Raw genomic sequence first — 17,699 nt, forward strand, 5'->3', positions numbered from 1 at the left:
GTCACCACTGGAACGAAAGAATCAATGAGGAGTTGATGGAAGAGGACCCTTACAACGGCTGAACTGCCCGGTGAAGCCCTGCTGCAGGTCTGAATCTTCAGAATCCGACGACAGAGAAGATCCTCCAGGAAACTTCTTCCCTTGAGCTGGTGGGACCAACCAGTTCGCCCAAACTGCAAGCCAGGACCCCTCCTCTGGTTGAATTCGCTGTACAGAGCTACAGTGGGCCGGATAGCCAGGAAGGTCAGACTCTGCTTGGGTTTTAAGGATTGCACCTTTTATTCGTTGCTTTGCTCTGCTGCTGGTTTCTTCCCTGGGTAATGCAGGATCCTCCAGTCTTCCTACTTCTTGTCAATCCGACAGTCGCTTCAGGTACCGTGAGCCTGCAGGAACTACCAGGAACGTCCACCTCCGCTAGAGCTTCCTCTCGGTTTTAAGGTACTGTGCAAATCCGGTTGATCATTTCGTTCAACCGCAGTGAAAGTGTTTGAAATCTTTCTCCAATCCGAGGGCTTGTCCTTCTCTTCTCTCTGAACTAACTTTTCTATCAACCAACCTCGTCCGGAAACCGTGGCACAAACTTTACTGCAAACTGCCCTGAACTTTGTGATCTTGAGAAAAAGTCTTTTGACCAATTGACTTTGGCCTTAAGCCTTTTCTACCTGATTCTATCACTGTAGTTCCTCTGTTCAATTGCCCTGAGTATTTACCTGCTGGTTTGATTTAATTTCTAATAACTTTGTCTTTCCCTCTCTTTTTAAATTGCTGGAGTGCCATTTTGCTCCCACTTCATTTGTGAGCTTAACTTGTCTGGAATAATTGTATATTCTTTTACTTGAAAACCTTGAGTCAGTGTTTGCCTGAATCATAGTAATTGATGTCCTTTGTGTAACTATCTGATACTGCTCACTTACTCTTGAGATAAGTCTGGCTGCTCAGCCATCAGTACCACTTTAACTGTGTAGTACATACTTGTACCAAAGGTGAATTTGTACTGTCACTTGTAGTCCTAATTGTGCGTGGTGTTCCCCAAGGGTACTGCATATCATTCTGCCTAACACTGGTGTACAGCGGTGAGGATAAAAGTATAGTAATTACACTCAGGGCTGGACTGGCCCACCGGGACACCGGGACATCCCCGGTAGGCCTCGGGGCATAGGGCCTCTTTTCTTGCTTGGTGGTCTTCTTGTGGAAGGATACATGATCAATCATCTGAGTGAAACAACCCTGCCAGCCTGGGAGGTTTGCTCTAAACTGGCTGCTGCTGTGTCAGCCTGCTGCAGTTCTGCAAGGCCGGGCCGCGCCTCGCACTTGTGACAGGCAATGCATGGGCTGGGCATTGAGAACCTCACATGCCCAGTGCCCTAGTGTGTGTCTGTGCTTACATCACAGGATATGCAATGCGCAGGTGCAGGCAGCCATGGATGCCCATTCCGAGCAGACCTCAGTGCTGACTGCTGTTTGAGAGAGAGTGTTCCCACGACGAGGGACAGGTGAGCTCAGGCCCTTGCCACTTTTTGGCTACTGGCACTTTGCTATTAAGGTGAGGTGCGAGTATGTGTTTTTTTATTTCGGACGGGAGTGGAGTACAGGTCACCAGAATGCTTGAAACCATCATTGTTACACAATTATCTTTTTCGCTTCTTGTGTAACATAGAAAACAAACACCAAGCAAAAACTGGCCAGAGGTGTGTGCAACTGTGCCTTCTTGTGTGCTATGCAAACGCAGAAATAATTTGATGAAGGGCACACTTTTACAAACGTTGGATATGAAACCTCTACCGGTTGTTCTGCTATGGCGAGCTGCAGTTGTGTTTCTATGGCAGTACGGTTATGAATACTTTACATGCATGCAGTCGCACCTACACATCACAGAATTGTAAACGTGAGATTATGGGAAATGCTGTGTGAAAGCTGTGCATGATTTTAGGAATCGGCAGTGTATTCCCGTGGATGAGGCGAAGAGACTGTTTTACTGTTTTTAATGCGCACTCAGCTGCGCACCTGTAGGGAACACCAGATCTCGATGAAAGAAACACAATTCGTATGGTATGTTTGCGGCATGCCTCCAGATACGTGCCCCTTCGGTGTGGACGGGCTAATCAAACTTTCCCGGGTTGTGGGATGCTGTCAAAGACAGACACATTGCACAATTACCAAAAAGGCCTTCAACAAACTGAGCTGTTTTATAGGAAGGATAGTCGGTACTGACGTGATAGAGGAAACATCATGATCTTTCACACAGGATGGACCTGAACCAGTTCCATGCTGCGGTCACTGTGTTTTCCGTTTTCTTTATGGAGTGCAGACTGCGGTGCAAAATGTGTTTGATTGGTGCAAATCTTGTGTTGTGCATAACCCATATAAGCTGTAAATAACCTGTAATGTAATGGGCACAAGTATGGACTTCCATTCTACCAGCAGCCTCAGTCACCATTGTTTTCTCTCTGTTTTGGAAACTGGATGTGCAGTCTACTTGTGCTGTGGCATCTTATTTAGCTCGCCGCCCCCACCTTGACACATTGAATTGTTCTCTCAGACTATCCTCTTTCTCTAGTCTGGCCCTTTTCCACCATGCTCTATTTCTCTCCTTCTGTGTTTCTTCCATGCCTGGGAGGATTTGTCACAGGCTACAGGCTTACACAGGAGAGATAGTGATAGTCATTTGCACTTTCTGAGTTTCAAAATGGTGCAATATTCATGATTGTCCAAGGCTGTGGGTCTCAACACTCTTGGTCCCATACTGCCCTTTATTGTACCCACCAAACATGCACCATCTGGGTTGTTTATTGGAGTGTGTGCTTTCTTCAAAGGTTTGCCATTGTATAACAATTTCTGGTAGCAAGTAGGGTTTTCTGGGACAAGACTGGGTTAAATATATGGGTTTAAAATAGTGGAATAACCAGTAAAGGTTGGGGAGACTGGATTAACATAGTAGATTAGACATGTACTGGTGAGCCGTGGGGCCCTACGTTTACCACCTCTGGCTCTACATCTCAGAGCGGGTGGTAGTACCCAGGCCCCATGGTTTCCTCTGTCCCTTCTGCTAACTTCAAACATGAAGTTTTTTGGCGATCATTGTGCTCCACAATATAATTAATTGTTGGTAAGACAAAACCAGCCTACTTTACTTGCAAGCAGCACCTGCACTTGTATAAAATGGCAACTGAATTGCCACTTACCACTTCCACTGGCAGCTACCAGTGACCACCAATGAACTCAACAGCTTTGCAAGTCCCCTTTGCAAACTACTTTGGTGGCTGAAGAAGTCAGCAGACACTCTCATTGCCTTATTTGTTTCTAGTCTGGCTCTTTGCCTCCGGCTCAAATACTGCATTGCCAGTGTGCAACCGTCCCCATCTTCTGAAAGGCCAGTCCATCTTGGTTCTTGCTCTTATGCCACCATCATCGCCTTCACATTCTCAGGATCACTACATCCTATCACTTGCTACATTATCAGTCTCTCACACGCTTTCTAGTGCTCCTTATGCAGTGCCCTCCTTTCCCTGTGCTTTTCACCTCTTTCCCTGTACATTTGCTGGCTCCCTCCCCATTCCTAGTCTAGCTGCCATCTCTCCCTATCTACACTCCTAGTGATCTGCTTCTATGTTTCTCTTCCAGTCTGTTATCTTCTTGAATTCTTAATCTATCACAGCCCCTCTTTATCTCCATCCACCCTCTGAGTCCACTATGTGTTTTCACCCCCTCTCACTGTCTTGCTCCTCTATTATGTAACTACTCTGTGCCCAACCCTTGCCTCGCTTCTGCTGTCTGTGCCACCTATGACCCGCCTCCCTTTTCTTGTCCTGTACCTCTGTCCCCACCTATTTCCTGTCCGTTCGATTCCCTCTCTCCCCACAATATATTCCTTTAATTTTCTCTTTCCATTGTTTGTAGACTCCTCCATCTCCACCTTTTCCCTGTAACCCTGCCTCCTCTCATTTTGTCTGTGGAAAGATACCTTTGTTCATGTGGGTTATAAAAGTGCACTTGCAGCCCTGAGCTCTGTAGAGTTTACTGAGAGCTCTGGCAATAGCAGACAGCCTTGAACATTAGCAGCCTGTTCAATCTGGCAGGCTTGCAACCCTGCACATCACAAGCAACTAATTACAAGCAACCACGCACGTTGCCATTCCCTGTGAACATGCAGCTGCAGAGAGTTGGTCTCATGGGCATTTGAAGTTCCTATGTTAGTATCCCCTGAAACTCAAACCCAGACTTAAATCAGCAGGGTACCCAGCTCTGGATCCTTGGATACCATAGGCCTGCCATCACTCGCCATAGCCGGTCATCATCCCATGTATGGACCCTTATATGCATACCACCCCCATTGTCCTGTACCACAGGATAGTGAATGGAAAATCACTGTTGTTGTCTGGTGCTCCCTGGTTTATGCTGGCTGAATGCATCACAAATACTGCCTTTACAGACACACTGGTCTATCGGAAGTTAGTAATAATCATATTAATAAGCATCATAAGACCTTCCTTTTTTAGACTAGTGCTAAATAGATGTAAGATACAATCTGCTATTATTAACCAACATTCTATGTAATTATTTTATCGCTCTAAGAATGTTGAAATCATGAGCCACTCATGTAAACACCGAGCAGTGAGGCATGGAGGGAGAAGGTTGCAAATTTAGCTCTATGAGGAATGGGCTGTAAATCCATATTGTATTTATTTGGATAGTGTGCTTTCGCCAAAGCACAGTGATATGTTCATTACCGGTAATGGATATCAAGAGCCCGACATGAGGCTGCATTTGCATTCTGGAAGCAGATATGAGTTTTTAAGACTTGAACATTGAATTGGGTAGAGAAAAATGTATTTTCAAGTGTCCTGTGATAAATGACACAAAACTGAGATACTTTTGCGCACTGCAAGTCAGGATGGGGCAGCATTGTGAGAGCTTGCCTGGGAAATCACTTAACACTGTAGGTTGCAAGAGCTTGTGGGTAGTCTGAACTCTGCCATTTCCACTTCACTTGGCCTTGCTATGACGGGAGAGGGCAGCTTCTAATGAGCAGCACTACCCCGGATTTGATATCCATCTAGTAGCTGGGATGCATATTGGAGGAAGGGGTGCCAACTGTGCCACGTTCCAAGAGCCACTCTCGCCTCTAAAACACCCACGATATAGCACCTCCATTCACGGGCAGCTGATCCGGCCTGTAATCGATAGGTCAGCTCTTGGCAGCAAGCATGTGGCAGCTCAATGGCTGCAGTTTTTAGTGAGCAGTTCAACAGCTGCCCGGCCTCGACCGTGTCATGGGTGTATGCTCTAAGTCATCCTGGGAGTCTGAGCTGTTGGCTCCTCTATTATATTGATGCATGCATTTATGTAGTTGTTTTTGGATCATGCCCGGATTTCTGTTGAGGATGCCTCGGGGTCTTTAGAAGCACAGCAGTAGGTAGCAATACACACAGACCCCCTAAATACTGAGAGCAGTGCAAAAGGTATATACGTGTAAGCAGAGTAGTGATCTGAGGACAAACACACTATCCAATCTATTTGCTTGTTTCCTTGGTTTTGAAGGGTTGGGCTCACACGCTGTGCTTATTCCTTAGGTGAAATAAGGGGCCACTTTTAAAAACAAATCCAGGGCCACTTTTGGTTCCCAGTCCAGCCCGGATTACACTTAGAGTGCTGCTATTACCTTGGATCAACTAACCACAAGGCTAACATCACTAAAAAGCAATATTAATCATGTCTGATATGGAAAGCCACAGTCAGGAGACCCTCTTGAGTTACACTGCTGATTATTTAAGAAACATGTGTAAAGAAAGGAAGCTCTCTGCCAAAGGCAAAAAGATTGAATTAGTTGAAAAGTTGTTAAAGAACCAAAGTCTGGGGAGTGGGTCTGAAATGCCTGACTCTCTAGCAAATGTGGAAAGTATTGAGGATGATAATATGTCTGTCAATGATGAGTTGGAAAAGGTAGATGTGTCTCTAAATGTAAGCCTCTCTGCCCCCTGGCCTGCTTAGCAACCTCAACCCTTGTCCACTGGGACCCCCACGGGTCCTACCCTCAGTCCTGAATTCATTGCTCTAGAGAAAATGAGGCTTGAACTGGAATTGAAACGTTTAAATGCTCAAACTGAACACAAACACCAAGAACTTAAGCTCAGAGAAATGGAGTTGAATCATGAGCTAGAAATGAAAAGATTGTCTCTTGAAAATGCTTCTCTCCCAGAGTCTTCTAGGTCTTCCAGTCCTAAGAGACCCCATATGCCTAAATAAAATGTGGGTATGTATGAGGTTAAGCTTGATATTTTGGATTGGTTAGCAATGTTTGAATATAGCCATGGTATTCAAGGTCTTACAGGGAATCAATTGCTTCCCTGGCTCTTCCCTAAGCTATCCACTGTTGCATCTGATGTAGTGATGGAGTTGGGGGAGGTGGATAGGATGGATTATGAGTGTGTGAAGCTAGCTTTAATTGCTAGATTTGGGAAGACCCCTTCCCAGAACGTTAAGAGGTTTAGGACCCTCAACAAGCATGATGGTACCCATTGGGCTACCTGGGTATGTGAGTGTTTGAAAAACTTAGATGGTTGGATTAAGAGTTACAGAGTAAACACTTATGAATGAATGAGAAATCTTGTTATGTTGGAGTCTATTTTTGATGTCTGCTTCCCTGAGCTCAGACAGCACTTGGCTGATTCTAAGGAGATAGATCCAAAGAAGCTAGCAAAGGCTGCTGACTTGTGGGTTGCCAACAGGGCTACTCACAAGGATTTGGGGGCTGCTCAGAAAAAGGATGAGGGTAAATAGCCAAAGAAAGATAACAAAGAGAATTCTAATACCTCCAATCCAAACGAGGGCCACGAACAGCAACATAAGGGTAAACCACAAGAGAAACCAAATCAGGCTAGTGCACCATCTGGACCCAAACCAGATGGAGGCCAGAACAAACCCCCATTCATCAAGACATTTGGGAAATGTTATGTTTGTGGGTCAACTGACCATGTGAAAGGGGATCCCAGATGCAAGGGTAAACCTTCAGGGTTCCACACTGTCTCTTTGGCCTTCTCCCCAGAGGAAGAAGTACCTATGGTAAGTGGAAACATTCACCTACTGGCTGATGAACCCATGAGAGTCTCAGCTAGTGTTTCTTTAGTCTCCCTAGGCTTGTGGGAACAACAACATTTAGATGTCTACAATTCCATCCCAGATAATACTAAAGAGTATTACAAAGATAGTGTTCTTGTGAATGGTCAGGAAACCCCTGCCATCAGAGACACTGGAGCCAGCATAACTGTGGCGGATGAATCATTTTTCATTGTGGAGGATGTTGCTAAGGCACCCAAACGCCTCACCAAGTTAGCTGGAGGCCCTTTGCAAATGCTTCCTCAGTTACCAGCTCTCATCCAGTGTAATGATATGACTGTCAAAATACCTGTTAGTGTGCAGAGTGAGGGGGCTGTGATAGTCCTGTTGGGTAATAACCTGAAAACTCTTGGAGTGGAGTTGTGTCAAGCACCCCCAGACCTCCCAGTAAAAGGAAACAGGAGCTCACTAGGTCTGCAAGGGAGAGAACCTTGAGAGGCTTTCCAGAGGAGTTGATACATGAAACTATCACTCCCACTCCACAGGAGTTGCTCACTGCCATTTATAAGAAAACAGAGGCAAGGGGGAAACCCACGACCTCCAGGAAAAAGTCAGACAGCACCCATGTGCTACCAACAAGGACATCCCCAAGATTGTCCAAAGTCACACCTGTGACTTCTACACCTGCTGAGGCAGAGTGTGAGGTTCAACCTTGTGTGGTTGAGCCAGTATCTGAAGAATCAGATCTGGAGGAAGGCACTGTCTTAGTTGGAGATCTTTAACCTGTTGACCATCCTGAGCTGCAGCCTTTACTGGCAGAAGGTGGGCCCAACAGGGCAGACTTTAGCAAAGGACAGAGAGAGTGTCCTTCTCTTGAAGGTCTTCGACAACAGGCTGCTAACCAACTTGATGGGCAAGAAGTTGGCAAGCACAGGTTGAGCTGGTAAGATGGCCTCTTCTACAGTGAACCGACTGAGTCTATCCCTGGGGACTGCAAAAGAATTGTAGTGCCCCTTGCCAACAGACTCCAGTTCCTACAGTTAGTCCACGAGATACCTGTGGCTGGTCAATTGAGTTTCAAGAAGAGCAAGGAAAGGCTCTCTCTACTTCTACTGGCCTAAGATGGGTTCAGAAGTTGACAAGTTCTGTAGGAGCTGTCACACTTGCCACACCTCTGTCAAGAGTGGAGCCAAGAATGTGGCATCCCTGGTGTCTCTCCCAGTAGTGGGAGTTCCTTTGAGAGGGTGGGCATTGGCATTGTCTGTCCCCTTGACCCTCCCACATCTTCAGGGAACAGGTTTGTCCTGGTTGTAGTAGACCATGCTGCAAGATACCCAGAAGCCATACCTATGAGAACTGTTACAGCTCAGACTGTGGCTAAGGCTCTACTTGGTATTTTTTACCAGAGTAGGGTTTCCTAAGGAAGTGATATCCGACAGGGGATCCAATTCGATGGCCCACTACATGCAAGCCATGTGGAAAAACTGTGGTGTCACTTACAAGTTCTCTACAGCCTACCATCCACCGACAAATGGACTGGTAGAGAGGTTTAATCGTATGAAGAGCATGATAGGTACTTTAGAAGAACCCCTTAAGAAAAAGTGGGACCTTCTACTGCCATGCCTTCTCTTTGCATATAGAGAAGTCCCTCAGGAGGGAGTTGGTTACAGCCCCTTTGAACTTCTCTATGCCAATCCAGTCAGAGGTCCATTGGCCCTGATCAAGGAGGGGCTGGAGAGTGCTCCTTCTCCCAAGTCAGTCAGAGTGACTGACTATGTGATAGGTCTCCGGAGGAGAATGTCACACATGATGGCAGAAGCAAGTGATAACTTAAAAGCAGGTCAGGCCAAACATTGGCATGACCAGAAGGCCAGCATGGTTGAGTTTACTCAAGAACAGCTTGTATTAGTTATGATGCCAACAAGGCAGAGGGCCTTGCAGGACAAATGGAGAGGACCCTTCAAGGTTGCGGGCAAACTTGGAGAGGTGAACTATTTGGTGGACTTAGGCAGACCTAAGGAGGCTCCCAAAGTCTTTCATACCAACCGTTTAAAGGCTTATATCTCGAGACCAGAAGTAGGAGCTTTGCTTCTAGCTTTAGCTCAAGAGGAAGAGGAAGAGGAGAGTGAACCTCTACCTGACCTCCTCAGAGGCCAACCTTTAGATGAACAAATAGAAGGAATTAATCTCTCTTTTCAGCTGATGAACTGGTGGATAGACTTGGCCAAGTACCTCAGCACATTTGATCTAACCTCAGGCTATTGGCAAATAGCACTGCCAGACCATGCCAAGGAGAAAAATGCATTTTCCACCCCAGCAGGCCTCTACCTATTCAAGGTTATGCCTTTTGGACTAAAAAATGCACCGGGTACATTTCAAAGGATGGTTAATAAAGTTTTGAATTGGATGGAGGACTTCTGCATGACATACTTGGGTGACATTGCAGTGTTCAGCCCTACATGAAAAGAACATATTGATCACCTGGGATATGTTTTGCAGGCTCTTGAGCAGGCCCATCTGACCATAAAGGCAAGCGAATGTCAAATTGGTCAGAGTAAAGTGGTCTACCTTGGTCATGAGGTAGCAGGAGGTGAAATAAGGCCATTGCCCAGCAAAGTGCAAACTGTGCAAAACTTGGCCACCCCTACTACTCAAACCCAAGTCAGAGCTTTCCTAGGTCTCACTGGGTAGTACAGGAATTTCATAGAGAACTATGGGTCCATAACCTCTCCCTTGAACGTGATCTACTCTTCAAAATTCCCTAAAAAGTTTAGATGGAATGAGGAGTGCACTCAAGCCTTTGAAAACCTGAAGAAAGCCCTTTGTCAAGCTCCAGTCCTAAGAGCTCCTGATTATCACCAACCCTTCATTGTGCAGCCAGATGCCTCCAATATAGGTATAGGTGCAGTCCTTAGTCAACTGGATGAGAAAGGTAGGGAGCACCCCATTTGCTTCATCAGTAGGAAACTGAAGGAACCGAAAACAAGGTGGGCAACCATAGAGCGTGAATGTTTTGCCATTGTGTGGTCTCTGAAGAGGTTTAGACCATACCTGTATGGATCTACTTTTGTGATTCAGACAGACCACCAACCCTTGAGATGGTTAATGCAAATGAAAGGGGAGAACCCAAAACTTCTAAGATGGTCAATCTGCCTGCAAGGGTTTGATTTCACCATTGAGCACAGAGCAGGATGTCACCACCAAAATGCTCTCTAGGATGTTTTTAACCAACTATAGGTAGAGATTCATCCAGGAGTGGATTAAATCCTCCTTACCTTAGCCTGGGGGGTGGGGAGGAGTGTTAGGGAGAATCCTCATAAATGGCTGATTTCCCTTAGCAAATGAGTCCCTCAGCAGCTGTACTGGATTTCTAGGATTCATTTTTTTCATCTGGTAAGAGTGTGAGCCTTTTTCCCACTCTTACATGTGTTTTGCTGTGTGTGTTTTTCACTTGTTGTGTGATCATGAGCACTGGAGCCTCACCTACTCCATGCTCTCATATTTTCATGTGCAGTGACAGAGGGTTGTCTTTGAGACTTCCCACTGACTCCATTTTTCTGGGGCTGACTACTGTCCCCAGAAAAGGAAAAGTTGCCATTAACTTTATTTTAGTTACTTTATGCCACAGACCCAGTACACCCCATCTTACATGGAGTATTGGAAAGGGTTAACTCTTATCCCTTTTTGTCTGTGTCTCTTGGAGCACTGTTTCATTCCCTTTACATCAAGACTTGGCTGGTGGCAGTGGTAACTACCCTAACTTTTATACCGCGGTTATCTTATATATCCATGGTATTGTTTCAGGCTATTATATTAGCCTCAAACATAAACCCGCTTGACCAAATACATTTTATTTTGGCTCCGGCTGGGTTAATTCACCATTTCTTTTTGTTAAAGCTTTTCTTGTGTTTTTCTCTACGCGCCAAACTGGGGATGATTCCTTTGTTCGCCGTCTTATTGTGGGTTTCTGCACAGAAGCCCTCCTTAAGGCGCCTGAAAGTCTAGGTAGGCAGGATGTGAGGGAGGGATCTTCGGACCCCTGCCATGGGGGTGAAAGTGTTTGAAATCTTTCTCCAATCTGAGGGCTTGTCCTTCTCTTCTCTTTGAACTAACTTTTCTATCAACTTTTCTATCAACCAACCTCGTTCGGAAACCGTGCCACAAACTTTACTGCGAACTACCCTGAACCATGTGATCTTCAGCAAAAAACTTTTGACCCATTTTGTCCTTAAGCCTTTTCTACCTGATTCTGTCACTGTAGTTCTACTTGTTCAATTGTCCTGAATACTTACCTGTTGGTTTGATTTAATTTCTAATAACTTTGTCTTTCCCTCCCTTTTTAAATTGCTGGAGTGCCATTTTGCTCCCACTTCATTTGTGAGCTTAAATCGTCTGGAATTTAAGGGACGTGGTGTGGTGTATTAAGAGTGTGATTTTTAGACTGCTTATAATAGTGTAATGTTATACCACTGAAGGGTGAAATAAATGTATATTCTTTTACTTGAAAACCTTGAGTCAGTGTTTGCCTGAATCATAGTAATTTGTCATGATGCCTACCCCCGGGCAGCTGGACCAAGCCCATCCGCCCCGGAAGCAGGCATCCGGACATTTGTTTAAACCTCAGAAGCCCCGGCTAAGGGCTATCTGGGTTCAGTCCTGGCGCCTTAGGCGCCAGGCTCATAGTAGAAATCAGTCCTGGTGCCTAAGGCGCCAGGCTCATAGTCATCACTTACCTCAGACAGACCATGCTGCACATGTATCCAGGCCAACGTGAGACCTGGAGGGACTATTTTTCCACAAAGCCTACTTTTCACTCGGGTGTGGTTCTAGGGACTTCTTACCTGGGACTACTTTCAAAGCTATTTAAGCCACGCCCGATCTTCAACACACGCTTCGCGTTATTCTGCATTTAGCAGCGTAACGCTCACCATGTCTGCAAACCTGCATTCAGCCTTCTGCCACGCCCGCCTCAAACACGGAGCCCTTAGGAGAGTAAGGAAAATAGAAGAAGAGGTTATTTTACAGACTTTAATCTGATTCCTCATCTGATTTCAGATCCTGCATCACTCCGAGCCTGAAGGGACATTCTTCCGGCACGCGTCGCATCCCAGCTGCAGCGCCACTCCATTTTCACCAGCCCACAGCATCTCCGACTCGGCGCTGCCTCCGTCAATTTTTCGGTGATCTTCAACACCTGGGGAAAAGAGAAGAAAAAGCAAGGTGAGCCTAAAGAGTCTAAAAAGACAATCACTTATATTACAAGACTTACCTGATTATCACCGGAGGCTTTATCCTTCAATACGCCGCATCTAGGAAAAAGGGAAAAGACAGTGAGCTAACCTCACGCACCTTTACAGGATAGTTTGGGTAATACAGACTCTTACCTGAACGCCGCCAGCAACCTTCAGACAGAATTTGCCACCGCAAATGAACAGGGAAGTGCAAGAGTGAACTTTGGACATTTTGAACTTTTTTAAAAACTTGGCCAACTCCGGACTCAATAATCGTCCAGAACCCCAACACCTAAAACCAGTGAAGTAACTGGTATCTACGCGCCCCTGCATGCCACGCAGGCTGGAGAGCTCACCAATCAAAAACATAAGGTGAGGACACTGACTAGGAATATCGGAGGTGGCAAGTGGGGAGAACGGGAGTAGGGAGGGGGGTCTGCATTCACACCCACGGGGCTAAATACCTTTCTCCATCTACAGGAGAATATTTCTACGAGTCAAGCTTACAAGACTGAGGGGGGTCCATTCATACGGTCATCTTTGCCCTACGCTTCACGCTGGTGGAGGCCGCAGCTGTCCGGGTTCGAGCTACGCCCCTGTGTGAACAGTTGAGTGTAACAGAACACGAAACCTACCTAAAAAAACCCACCCGGGCGTTATGGAAACCTCTGAAACTGACCAACTAGCCCAACTGTTAGGGGAATTTAGGGCAGAGGTGCACTCTGCACGTCAAGAGACTAATGCCCTCAGGAGAGAACTTATTTTGTCAAAGGAACGCACTGATGATCTTGCTAGACAACTGCTGCAAAGCCAAGCCGGCCAAACACCACTACCTGGACTCGGAGGGAATCCAACTCCTGTCTCTTCGAGCAATCCTGTGCAAGTGGTTCTCCCAGGGAGCATTCCTTTAGCTCCACCCGAACGTTTTGCTGGGGACCCGAAAAGGTTCGCCGTGTTCATGAACCAGTGCCGCTTGCACTTCCTATGCAGACCAGGAGCCTTCCCTAATGACCAAGCCAAAGTAGCCTTTGTACTGTCGTACCTTAGTGGCAGCGCAGCAGATTGGTCAATCCCGCTGGTCAACCAGGATGACCCTCTTCTTCTGGATTTTCAAGGTTTTCAATTGAGTATGGAAAAGCTATTTGCCAGGCATTTGCAGGGTCAGGCCCTGGATAACAAACTTTTATCCCTACGACAAGGCACTCAGGATCTGTTAAACTATATCGCAACCTTCAACAGGATAGTGGTAGAAACCGGCTGGCCAGAGGAGAAAAGAATTACTTTATTTCATTGTGAGCTTCGGGGTGAACTCAAAGATGTTTTGGCCCAAGTGGTGAACCCACCCCAGGATTGCATAGAATATATAGTTTTAGTAGTCCAGTTAGACCACCAACTCCAGAATCGAAAGGCTGATCGAGCTAAATTCGAGAATCGAGTTCTGGTCAAACCACATGTTACCTCCAAAGAAACTGACACATCAGAACCCATGCAGATCGGGGGGATTAAGGGACCCTTAACGCAAAAAGAGAGAGAAAGAAGACGACAAATGCAATTGTGCCTTTATTGTGGGGCTTCAGGACATTTTCTAAGAGATTGCCCTCCAAGAAAGTAGCTGGAGTAGCTGTTAGAAATCAAACAGAGCCTGAATCGGGAAACGACCACGCCCGACAAACGTAGAGGTCCACTTGCCGAGCTTGAAGAAGGACACTCAGACCTCGCATCTAATCATACCAATGGTCCTCATTGATCCTAGACTCCCATCACGTATGCACGCAGCAAGGGCATATATCGATAGCGGGGCCGTAGGAAACTATACGGACCATAAATTGGCTTCTAGGATGAATCTATCTCTCTGCAAAAAGACCGCTCTGGATGTCGTCACCACAGTCGATGGAACTAAAATTGCCTCAGGGCCTGTAACTCATTCCACTACAGAGATGACATTGCTGGTTCAGGACGGGCATCGAGAGACTATTGTGTTTGACTTAATCAAAGCCCCACAGTTCCAAATAATACTGGGGATACCTTGGTTAGAAACACATAATCCTTGTATTGATTGGCGAGAGAAGAGAATAACCTTCCCGGATTGTGCACACACCTGCTACCCGGAAAAACCCGTGAACAAAGGCCTGGCCACAGTCATTACTCCAGTCGTGCAGTTACCTCAGAAATACCAAGAATTCCAGGATGTTTTCCAAAAAGAACAGGCAAATACCTTACCGCCACACAGATCATACGATTGTCAAATCAACCTCATCCCCGGTGCACAACCCCCATGCAGCAGAATCTACGCCCTCACGGAACCCGAAAATCTGCACCTACGACAATATCTAGACCAATACCTTGCTAATGGTTTCATTCGTCCATCCAAGTCCCCTGTTTCCTCAGCTTTGTTCTTTATACCGAAAAAGGAAGGTGACCTTAGAACATGTATAGACTACCGCACATTAAACCAGATTACTGTAAAGAACCGATACCCATTACCTTTGATCCCCGAGTTACTAGACCAGGTAAAGGATGCTTGCATATACACTAAATTAGATCTCAGAGGGGCATATCATTTGGTACGTGTAAAGAAGGGCGACGAATGGAAAACTACCTTAAGCACCAAATACGGATTGTTCGAATATCAGGTGATGCCCTTCGGGTTGTGCAATGCACCAGCAGCCTTCCAGTATTTTATGAACGATGTCCTTCGTGAACTCATCAACGTTTGTGTTGTTGTTTACATTGATGACATTCTAGTGTTCTCTTCCTCAGAATCAGATCATGTTGAGCACATTCGAGCAGTCCTTTAGAAACTACGTCAGCACAGGTTATTTGCAAAACTGGAAAAATGCGTTTTTCATACCACGGAAGTAGAATTCCTAGGATTTATCTTGACTCCAAAAGGAGTCCGAATGGACTCTCGAAAAGTGGATGCAATCCTCAAATGGCCATCGCCCAATTCAGTTAAAGGAGTACAAAGCATGCTCGGATTTGCTAATTCTACCGCAGATTTATTCCAGACTTCTCACAGGTTGTACACCCCATCACAGCACTTTTGCGAAAAAACAAACGCTTCTTGTGGACCGAAGAGGCTGAAAGAGCCTTCCAAGAGTTAAAGTTGAAATTCACATCAGCACCTGTCTTGAACCATCCACGTCCCGAACTTCCATACATAGTCGAAACAGATGCGTCCAGTTTAGCCATGGGGGCTGTCCTGTCCCAGAAGGATCCCGAAACCGGTCAACTTCATCCTGTAGCCTTTTGGTCCAGAAAGTTTTCGGCCCCCGAATTAAACTATGCGGTTACCGATAAAGAATTGTTAGCCATCAAATCCGCCTTCAAAGCTTGGAGACATTACCTTCTCGGTGCTAGGCACACCATCACAGTAATCACTGACCACAGGAACATGCAGTATTTAAAAACAGCCAAGGCCCAATCATCCCGTCAACTCCGATGGGCGCTATTCTTCGCCGAATTCGATTTTGTGATTACTTATCGACCTGGTTGCAAGAATGGTAAGGCAGATGCCTTATCCTGAATAGGAATGGGAGAAGCATTTTTGAACCCAGAACCAGTACCCATAATTCCAGGACAAAGAATCCTCGACGTAACTACTTTACAGTCTTTGGAAGATATTCATTTAAAGATTCAACAACTTTTCGATTCATCAGCCCTGCAGGACTGGAACAAAAGAGGCCAAGATTATTCAGTCATTAATGAGTTACCCTACTATCAAGGACATCTGTTTTTACCACACAAGGAACTGCAAGAACTGGTAATCTCCAATTACCATGATGCTTTGATGGAAGGACACCCAGGTATTGCCAAGACTGAAGCAAGCTAAAATTAAAAGACAATTCTGGTGGCCCACCTGGCGAAAGGACATAAAGTCATTTGTGTTGTCTTGTGGGATCTGCGCCCAAAACAAAAGTCAGAAGAAGAAACCAGCCGGTCTTTTACAGCCTTTGGATATTCCGCCTACACCTTGGCACACTTTGTCCCTAGACTTTATTACAGTCCTACCTCCATGTAATGGGTTTAACACCATTCTAGTAGTTGTTGACCTTTTTTCCAAGATGTCTCACTTTATTCCTTTAAAGGGATTACCTTCCGCTTCAGTTTGGCCAAGAAATTCCTTGAAAACATCGTTCGAGTACATGGATTTCCTTCTGTATTGGTGACAGATCGAGGTATTCAATTCATTTTGCAATTCTGGAAGAAATGTTGCCAACTAGCGCAAATCGACGTGAGGTTATCTACTAGTCACCATCCCCAGACCGTTGGCCAGACGGAAAGGACCAACCAGAATCTGGAACAATACCTACGTTGCATGTTACATCAGACCGAGGGCAATTGGAAGGATATATTATGGATTGCCGAATATGCATATAATAACTCAGTACATTGAGGAACCGGACAAAGCCCCTTTTATACCATTTATGGTCATCATCCTCGAACCTCAGAACTTGATTCACCCCAACACTTGGAAATGCCGGCAGTGACCCATCTGCATTCTACTATTACTCAAGCCTTTAAGGAAGCAACTGAACATTTGAAAAAAGCAAAGGAGAAATACAAGAAGAATGCCGATCAGCATAGGAGTGACACTCCCCATTATCAGATTGGAGATCAAGTTTGGCTGGCAACCAGACACATACCCCTAAAAGGGACTCGAACTTTTAATCCTAGATATTGGGGCCTTACACCAATAAAAAAATTATCAACCCGGTAGCAGTTAAATTAGAATTGCCCCCTAGTATGCGGATCCATCGCATCTTCCAGGTTTCACTTCTAAAACCAGTTCAACCCGGAACAAGATTAGCCAAGCCACCTGACCCCATCCTAATAGATGGAGAACCTGAATTCGAGGTAAAAGATTTCCTGGACTCTAAGATGGTTAAATCTAAACTTTTTTATTTAATTGATTGGAAAGGTTACGGACCACAGGAAAGGTCATGGCAACCCAGTGACCACGTCCATGTACCCCGATTAGTGAAGAAATTCCATCAGAACTTCCCAGACAAACCAGGGCCCAGAGGAAGAACAACCTTAGGGGGGGACTTGGGGGGAGTGCTGTCATGATGCCTACCCCCGGGCAGCTGGACCAAGCCCATCCACCCCGGAAGCAGGCATCCGGACATTTGTTTAAACCTCAGAAGCCCCGGTTAAGGGCTATCTGGGTTCAATCCTGGCGCCTTAGGCGCCAGGCTCATAGTAGAAATCAGTCCTGGCGCCTAAGGCGCCAGGCTCATAGTCATCACTTACCTCAGGCAGACCATGCAGCACATGAATTCAGGCCAACGTGAGACCTGGAGGGACTATTTTTCCACAAGGACTACTTTTCACTCGGGTGTGGTTCTAGGAACTTCTTACCTGGGACTACTTTCAAAGCTATTTAAGCCGATCTTCAACACACGCTTCGCGTTA

This window comes from Ambystoma mexicanum, chromosome 5p (genome assembly GCF_040938575.1).
Source record: "Ambystoma mexicanum isolate Mex_15411 chromosome 5p, UKY_AmexF1_1, whole genome shotgun sequence".
NCBI classification, from domain to species: Eukaryota; Metazoa; Chordata; class Amphibia; order Caudata; family Ambystomatidae; genus Ambystoma; species Ambystoma mexicanum.